This window comes from Panthera pardus, unplaced genomic scaffold (genome assembly GCF_024362965.1).
Source record: "Panthera pardus isolate Hobbes unplaced genomic scaffold, ASM2436296v1 HiC_scaffold_11, whole genome shotgun sequence".
Classification (NCBI taxonomy): Eukaryota; Metazoa; Chordata; class Mammalia; order Carnivora; family Felidae; genus Panthera; species Panthera pardus.
Genome location: NW_026526666.1, coordinates 20,376,647 through 20,383,869, shown reverse-complemented (window position 1 = coordinate 20,383,869; position 7,223 = coordinate 20,376,647). Strand labels below are relative to the sequence as shown.

At 38.4% G+C, this 7,223-nt stretch overlaps 1 non-coding gene across 1 annotated transcript; it reads right to left on the bottom strand.

The window, feature by feature from the left end:
• Positions 1-1,072: 1,072 nt before the first annotated feature.
• Positions 1,073-1,193, bottom strand: LOC128776014 (small nucleolar RNA SNORA31). Its single transcript, XR_008420990.1, has one exon. It is a non-coding gene; the product is annotated as a small nucleolar RNA SNORA31 (small nucleolar RNA).
• Between the last annotated feature and the right edge of the window lie 6,030 nt (positions 1,194-7,223).

Here is a 7,223-nt window from a genome sequence, read left to right as displayed (position 1 = left end):
CCTGAACATAATGTGGAGAGTTAAAATAGGAGTGCCTCAATTCCCAAAGTGCCTTACATCTGTCAGTTTAAGAGGAAACCATGGTATTGCTTTAATGTGTGTGTGAGTGTGTGTGTGTATGCGCCCGCACACACTTTTATTAAACATATGCTTCCAGCCACATTCCACTTGGCAATATCACAAGTACATAATAGCTACAAGCTGTAAAGAAAAAAATAAAAGAGAACTTAACCAGTGTTTTTTAAAAATAAGATAAATACGACCTCCCCAGCTACTTTAAGCATTCATTTACACATTCTTTGAGTGTGCACACTAGCTTTTCTTCTGTCTCCAAGTCTCTATTTATTCACTCCTGCCCAAAGATGAATATTGCAATTGTACATGGTGCAAACATTGGAAATCTGTGTTTACGTTTGTGTTTCCAACTGAATATGCTAATGGTGTTTAATCAGCAGTGATGTTGCTTTATATCAATGTTTTGTGCCACGTACAGCCTCAGTGATAATGTTGTGATAACCAAAATTTTCCCCACATCAAAACTTGGAGACCATCCCAGTTTTTTTTGAACAGCCATTTGATTTCAAAATGTGATGAAATCCTTTAATCATCTTCAGGATTATTTCTGTGTTTTCAGGAAGCATTCAATATCCCCTTAGTTTCAGTAAGGGGTGGAGGTGGGGCTTGAAACAGATTTGCCCTTGCAGCAGTTCAGAGATTTTGGTATTCCAAACAAGCTCACCAGCTGTCTCAGAGGACCTGCAGGAGGAGGCTCCAAGGTTGGTGATGCCGTAGAAGGAAATGGCTGCAGGCTACTTGGAGTGCGATTTGGGATACTCTGTGGTGAAATCCAGCAGCACACTGGCCAGAAAAACAAGAATCCAGGGGCAGTTGAGTGCGATGGAGGTGGGAAATGACAAGCTTTTAGTCACGAATTTACAGAACATATTTCTAATCCTCTAATAATCTAGCTAAGGCATGAGAGGGCCTGCACAAGATTTGATGAGTGTCTGACCCTAGGCAAAGAGCTACTCTGAAGATAAAGTATGTACTCTTTTTTTTTTTTTTTTTTGGCAAATATATTCCCTTATTCAATCTGGGCCACAAAGACAGAAGGTACACAGAGTTTTTTTCTTTTGTATCCTAATGCAAACCAAAAGAACAACAAATTATTTAAGGTCTATCAGTAAATGCAGTAAAGGGTCATACTCTTGAGTCTTAAGACACACATATCCCTCTCCTCTCAAAAAAAAAAAAAAAAAAAAAAGGAAGAATAGAAACCCCAAACCCCAAACTTCCTTTTATAGAGTAGAAGTATTTCTTATTCTTTGTGTATGTTCAAAGTTGGGACTGCTTTTTTTTTCCCCCCCTCAGTGAGTCTGTGAGAACCCTGCTGGGCTTTTGTTAACAGAAACATGACATACCTTTTAAGGAATACTGTCATCTGGAAAACAACCCACCCTTTGCATTTTAACCTTGTTAAATTGTATCCAGATTCTCTTTAGTGCTGCTTCTCTCACAGGACATAAAACATTTTGGTTCTTAAACACTTATGAGAGGTACACTGCTTGAGATGTACAGATAGCTTTCATTAGCACTAATGGGAGCTCTGCTTCTGCAGGAGAGAATAGAGCCCGAAGATTTTAAATTATGCTTGATGCAGATCTTCCAAATGGAATAAATTACGAGGGATGCTTAGGGGGAAAAGGTCCAAATATCCCCTAAAGCCATAGTTTAATAGCAAAGCAATACTTCTGAGTAACGGAAGTGAAGTCAACAGTAATGGCTTTGCGCCTATCACCATGCTAAGTAGCTGATATTGACTCTTGAAAATTCTTTATTGGATTAGTACTGCACTTGAATTCCATTATTTTCCAAAGGACCTGAGAGATAGTTGTCTGTCTTGAATAGTCCACTAAAATGGATTCAGTTCAGTGCAGTTTTCAAGGCCATTTATCTTAAAATCAGTAAGTTTCCAATTGGCAAGCATAATACCAAGATCTTTATTTTTGTTTCTTAATGACCCATTCTGAAAATAGTGCTCCCTGAATCTTTCTTTTTGGGGCATATCTTTTATTTTGTTTTTTTAAAAATGTCTACATTTCATTTTTCTTTGAGAACTATTGCCCACATCCCTGAAATCATTGGAATTGTTTCCTATATTGTTCATTTTGTGACATATCTCCTGTCTTCTTATTTTAAAATTTGTCACATTTTCTTTTATTTGAGACTTTTTGTTTTGTGAATTATTACCTCCCTCCCACTCCCAAAATAACTGAAAAATTGGAGTTTTTTTTTGTTTTTTTTTAATTTTATTTTTATTTACTTTTTTTCAATATATGAAGTTTATTGTCAAATTGGTTTCCATACAACACCCAGTGCTCATCCAAAAAGGTGCCCTCCTCAATACCCATCACCCACCCTCCCTGCCCTCCCACCCCTCATCAACCCTCAGTTTGTTCTCAGTTTTTAAGAGTCTCTTATGCTTTGGCTCTCTCCCACTCTAACCTCTTTTTTTTTTTTTTCCTTCCCCTCCCCCATGGGTTTCTGTTAAGTTTCTCAGGATCCACATAAGAGTGAAAACATATGGTATCTGTCTTTCTCTGTATGACTTATTTCACTTAGCATCATACTCTCCAGTTCCATCCACGTTTCTACAAAGGGCCATATTTCATTCTTTCTCATTTCCATGTAGTACTCCATTGTGTATATAAACCACAATTTCTTTATCCATTCATCAGTTGATGGACATTTAGGCTCTTTCCATAATTTGGCTATTGTTGAGAGTGCTGCTATAAACATTGGGGTACAAGTGCCCCTATGCATCAGTACTCCTGTATCCCTTGGGTAAATTCCTAGCAGTGCTATTGCTGGGTCATAGGGTAGGTCTATTTTTAATTTTCTGAGGAACCTCCACACTGTTTTCCAGAGTGGCTGCACCAATTTGCATTCCCACCAACAGTGCAAGAGGGTTCCCGTTTCTCCACATCCTCGCCAGCATCTATAGTCTCCTGATTTGTTCATTTTGGCCACTCTGACTGGCATGAGGTGATATCTGAGTGTGGTTTTGATTTGTATTTCCCTGATGAGGAGCGACGTTGAGCATCTTTTCATGTGCCTGTTGGCCATCCGGATGTCTTCTTTAGAGAAGTGTTTATTCATGTTTTTTGCCCATTTCTTCACTGGGTTATTTGTTTTTCGGGTGTGGAGTTTGGTGAGCTCTTTATAGATTTTGGATACTAGCCCTTTGTCCGATATGTCATTTGCAAATATCTTTTCCTATTCCGTTGGTTGCCTTTTAGTTTTGTTGGTTGTTTCCTTTGCTGTGCAGAAGCTTTTTATCTTCATAAGGTCCCCGTAGTTCATTTTTGCTTTTAATTCCCTTGCCTTTGGGGATGTGTCAAGTAAGAAATTGCTACGACTGAGGTCAGAGAGGTCTTTTCCTGCTTTCTCCTCTAGGGTTTTGATGGTTTCCTGTCTCACATTCAGGTCCTTTATCCATTTTGAGTTTATTTTTGTGAATGGTGTGAGAAAGTGGTCTAGTTTCAACCTTCTGCATGTTGCCGTCCAGTTCTCCCAGCACCATTTGTTAAAGAGACTGTCTTTTTTCCATTGGATGTTCTTTCCTGCTTTGTCAAAGATGAGTTGGCCATACTTTTGTGGGTCTAGTTCTGGGGTTTCTATTCTATTCCATTGGTCTATGTGTCTGTTTTTGTGCCAATACCATGCTGTCTTGATGATGACAGCTTTGTAGTAGAGGCTAAAGTCTGGGATTGTGATGCCTCCTGCTTTGGTCTTCTTCTTCAAAATTACTTTGGCTATTCGGGGCCTTTTGTGGTTCCATATGAATTTTAGGATTGCTTGTTCTAGTTTCGAGAAGAATGCTGGTGCAATTTTGATTGGGATTGCATTGAATGTGTAGATAGCTTTGGGTAGTATTGACATTTTGACAATATTTATTCTTCCAATTCATGAGCATGGAATGTTTTTCCATTTCTTTATATCTTCTTCAATTTCCTTCATAAGCTTTCTATAGTTTTCAGCATACAAATCTTTTACATCTTTGGTTAGATTTATTCCTAGGTATTTTATGCTTCTTGGTACAATTGTGAATGGGATCAGTTTCTTTATTTGTCTTTCTTTTGCTTCATTATTAGTGTATAAGAATGCAACTAATTTCTGTACATTGATTTTGTATCCTGCAACTTTGCTAAATTCATGCATCAGTTCTAGCAGACTTCTGGTGGAGTCTATCGGATTTTCCATGTATAATATCATGTCATCTGCAAAAAGCGAAAGCTTGACTTCATCTTTGCCAATTTTATGCCTTTGATTTCCTTTTGTTGTCTGATTGCTGATGCTAGAACTTCCAACACTATATTAAACAACAGCGGTGAGAGTGGGCATCCCTGTTGTGTTCCTGATCTCAGGGAAAAAGCTCTCAGTTTTTCCCCATTGAGGATGATGTTAGCTGTGGGCTTTTCATAAATGGCTTTTATGATCTTTAAGTATGTTCCTTGGAGGAGTTTTTTTCTATGACCCAAAGAGTCATTTCCTTTATTTCATTTCCTGTGACAGCACTGTCTTCACTTGAAAATTTTCTTTTGTCTTCCAGGGGAAATCAAGCATTATTTTAAATCAGTATTGATGACTTTTATGGGTAGGAAAAGGGTAGGGCATAGGGGTAGTGAGAGGAAGACAAGATACCATGCACCAGGAGAAGACGAGGTGACCGACAAAAGACCAAATTGGCTGGTGAATTCGTTGTGATTCACATCACCTCTGAGATGTTCAGTATCCCAGCATTCACAGGACTCACATAAGTAATGCCAATCAAACTTAAAAAGACTGAAGTAGAGAGCCCAGATAGACAAGTCATGAATATACAACAGGAGATACTATTTTCTAGAGTGGGATGGTGGTGCCTGCTCTTCAGGACACTTCTTTCACCTCTGGAATCAATGTAACCAGAAGCCAAACGAATAACCAGAAAGTTGTTCAGTAAGCATGAAATCAGCATAGAGGAAGAGGAAATAAAGGAAAATGAAGGATAATTCATCCAAGTCAGTTGATGCCCAGTGAATCATACCTTCTCTACAACAGGGTAATCTATGTGAGGGGTTTACATACTCTCTATTCCTGATCACTCTCCCCAGGGTAGTCTGGAAACTACTACCAATCTCGGGGATGTTGGTTTCTATTTTTTTCTTCCATCTGACCATCTTCCTGTGGTTTATTCAGTCTTTCTTCTTTTTTTAAATACTCAGTCTTTCTTTAGACATGGTACAAATTCAATTGCAATGGCTCTTGCTTGTCAAATTACAGTTACTTTGATTTCACTTTTGAGCTTTTCTAAATTATTTTTTAAACATTTATTTATTTATTTTTGAGAGAGAGAGAGAGAGAGAGAGAGAGAGAGAGAAGAGGGTGGAGGGGCAGTGAGAGAGGGAGAAAGAATCCCAAGCAGGCTCTGCACTGTCAACACAGAGTCTGACAGGGGGCTCGAACTTACAAGCTGTGAGATCATGACCTGAGCTGAAATCAAGAGTCAGACACTTAACCAACTGAGCCACCCAGGAACCCCTAAATTTTTGAGATTAGTTAAAATCTATAGTTAGTGCAACCATCATATGTGCATTTTTCTAGTTCAGAAGCATATTCATTTTCTTCAGTTTTAAGTTCACGGAAAGAGAATGCCTCTCTGTTAATCACTGTATACTGCCACACATCTGCATTATGATACTCTAATAATTTTTTTGAGTGCCTATGATGGACTGGATACTCTGCTGGTGTTCTATGAAGTTCTAAAAGCAGTCTATTTTTATAGGTTAGGAAACCGTGGGTCACAAGAGGCTAAGAAACTTTCCCCCAAACCTTATAGGTATGCAAGAATGAGAGTTGGGATTCACAGCCAGTTCTTTCTGGCTCTTTTCACTGTGTCCCTCAGCCTCCCATACTTTGTTTTTGATGTTTTGTTTGAAATTACTAAAATGGAAAATGGCATGAAAGGTGGAAGAAGATACTGCTTTACTGTTTTCTTTTTGGTTCTTTTTTGGGAAACCAATGTCATCTATTCCCTGAGCCTTACATTTATTTTAATTGTGTCTAGGATTTGGTTAGTATCCATGTCTGCAATCAAAGAAAACGCAATGGAAAAATTCTGAAAAGATGAGGATGCAAGTTGCATATTTCCAGGTGAAGTAGGCCAATCTGGAAAGACTACAAACCAAATGATTCCAACTATATAACATTCTCGAAAAAGCAAAATTATGGAGACAGAAAACGATCAGCGGTTGCCAGGGGCAAGTGGGGGAGGAAGGGGTGAACAGGCAGGTAATTTTTAGGGCAGTGAAACTGCTCTGTATGATAATATCATGGTAGATTCATGTCATTATGAATTTGTCAAAATCTATAAAATGTACAATACCAAGAGTAAGCTCTAATGCAAACTACAGACTTCGGATGATAATGATGTAACAATACAGGTTCATAAATTGTGACAAATGTACCATTCTGGTGGGGATGTTGATAAAGGGTGAGGTTCTGCATATATAGGGACAGGAGGTATATGGGAACTCTCTGTACCTTCTGCTCAATTTTGCTGTGAACCCAAAACTGCTCTAAAAATAGAAGTTATTTTTAAAAAGTGCAGTGGAAAGTAGCAAGAGGAAGTGGGTGTTCTTTGGAAATGTTGCCTGCTGCCTCTTTAAGTAGATGTAGCACATTCAGTTACACAATCACTTCTCTACCCTCATGAGCTTCCTTTCTCTTCTTCCACTCACCCATCCTCATCCATTTTCCTCACAAAACCTTCAGCAGAGAGTAAAGCATCTTTGTGTGCGTTTGTGTGTTGATCTGCGGTTGTGGAAAGGAAGGGAAATATGATTAGTGTTTGGTCTGAATAAAGAAAGAATCGTTCTGGTTTCTCCCCTCTCTCCATGTCAAGGTTGCCTTGGTAGAATTGGAGATCGTGAGGATGAATTGGAGGGGCTAGTAGCATAAAAATAAAATTCTTGAAATAACTGTGAAGAGCTACTTTCTTGTCACCTGGTATTTTTCTATCTCATAGTATCTGTTATATTTCATAAGCATTAATCATCAAGAAATACAACTCCTAGGAAGGTTTTTTTTTAATCCCCCAAATAACTCAGTCCTAGAATTTAAAGGCTCTATGTGACATTTTATATGTCAAAGATTGCAGCTTCAAAAATCCATCAAATCAGACA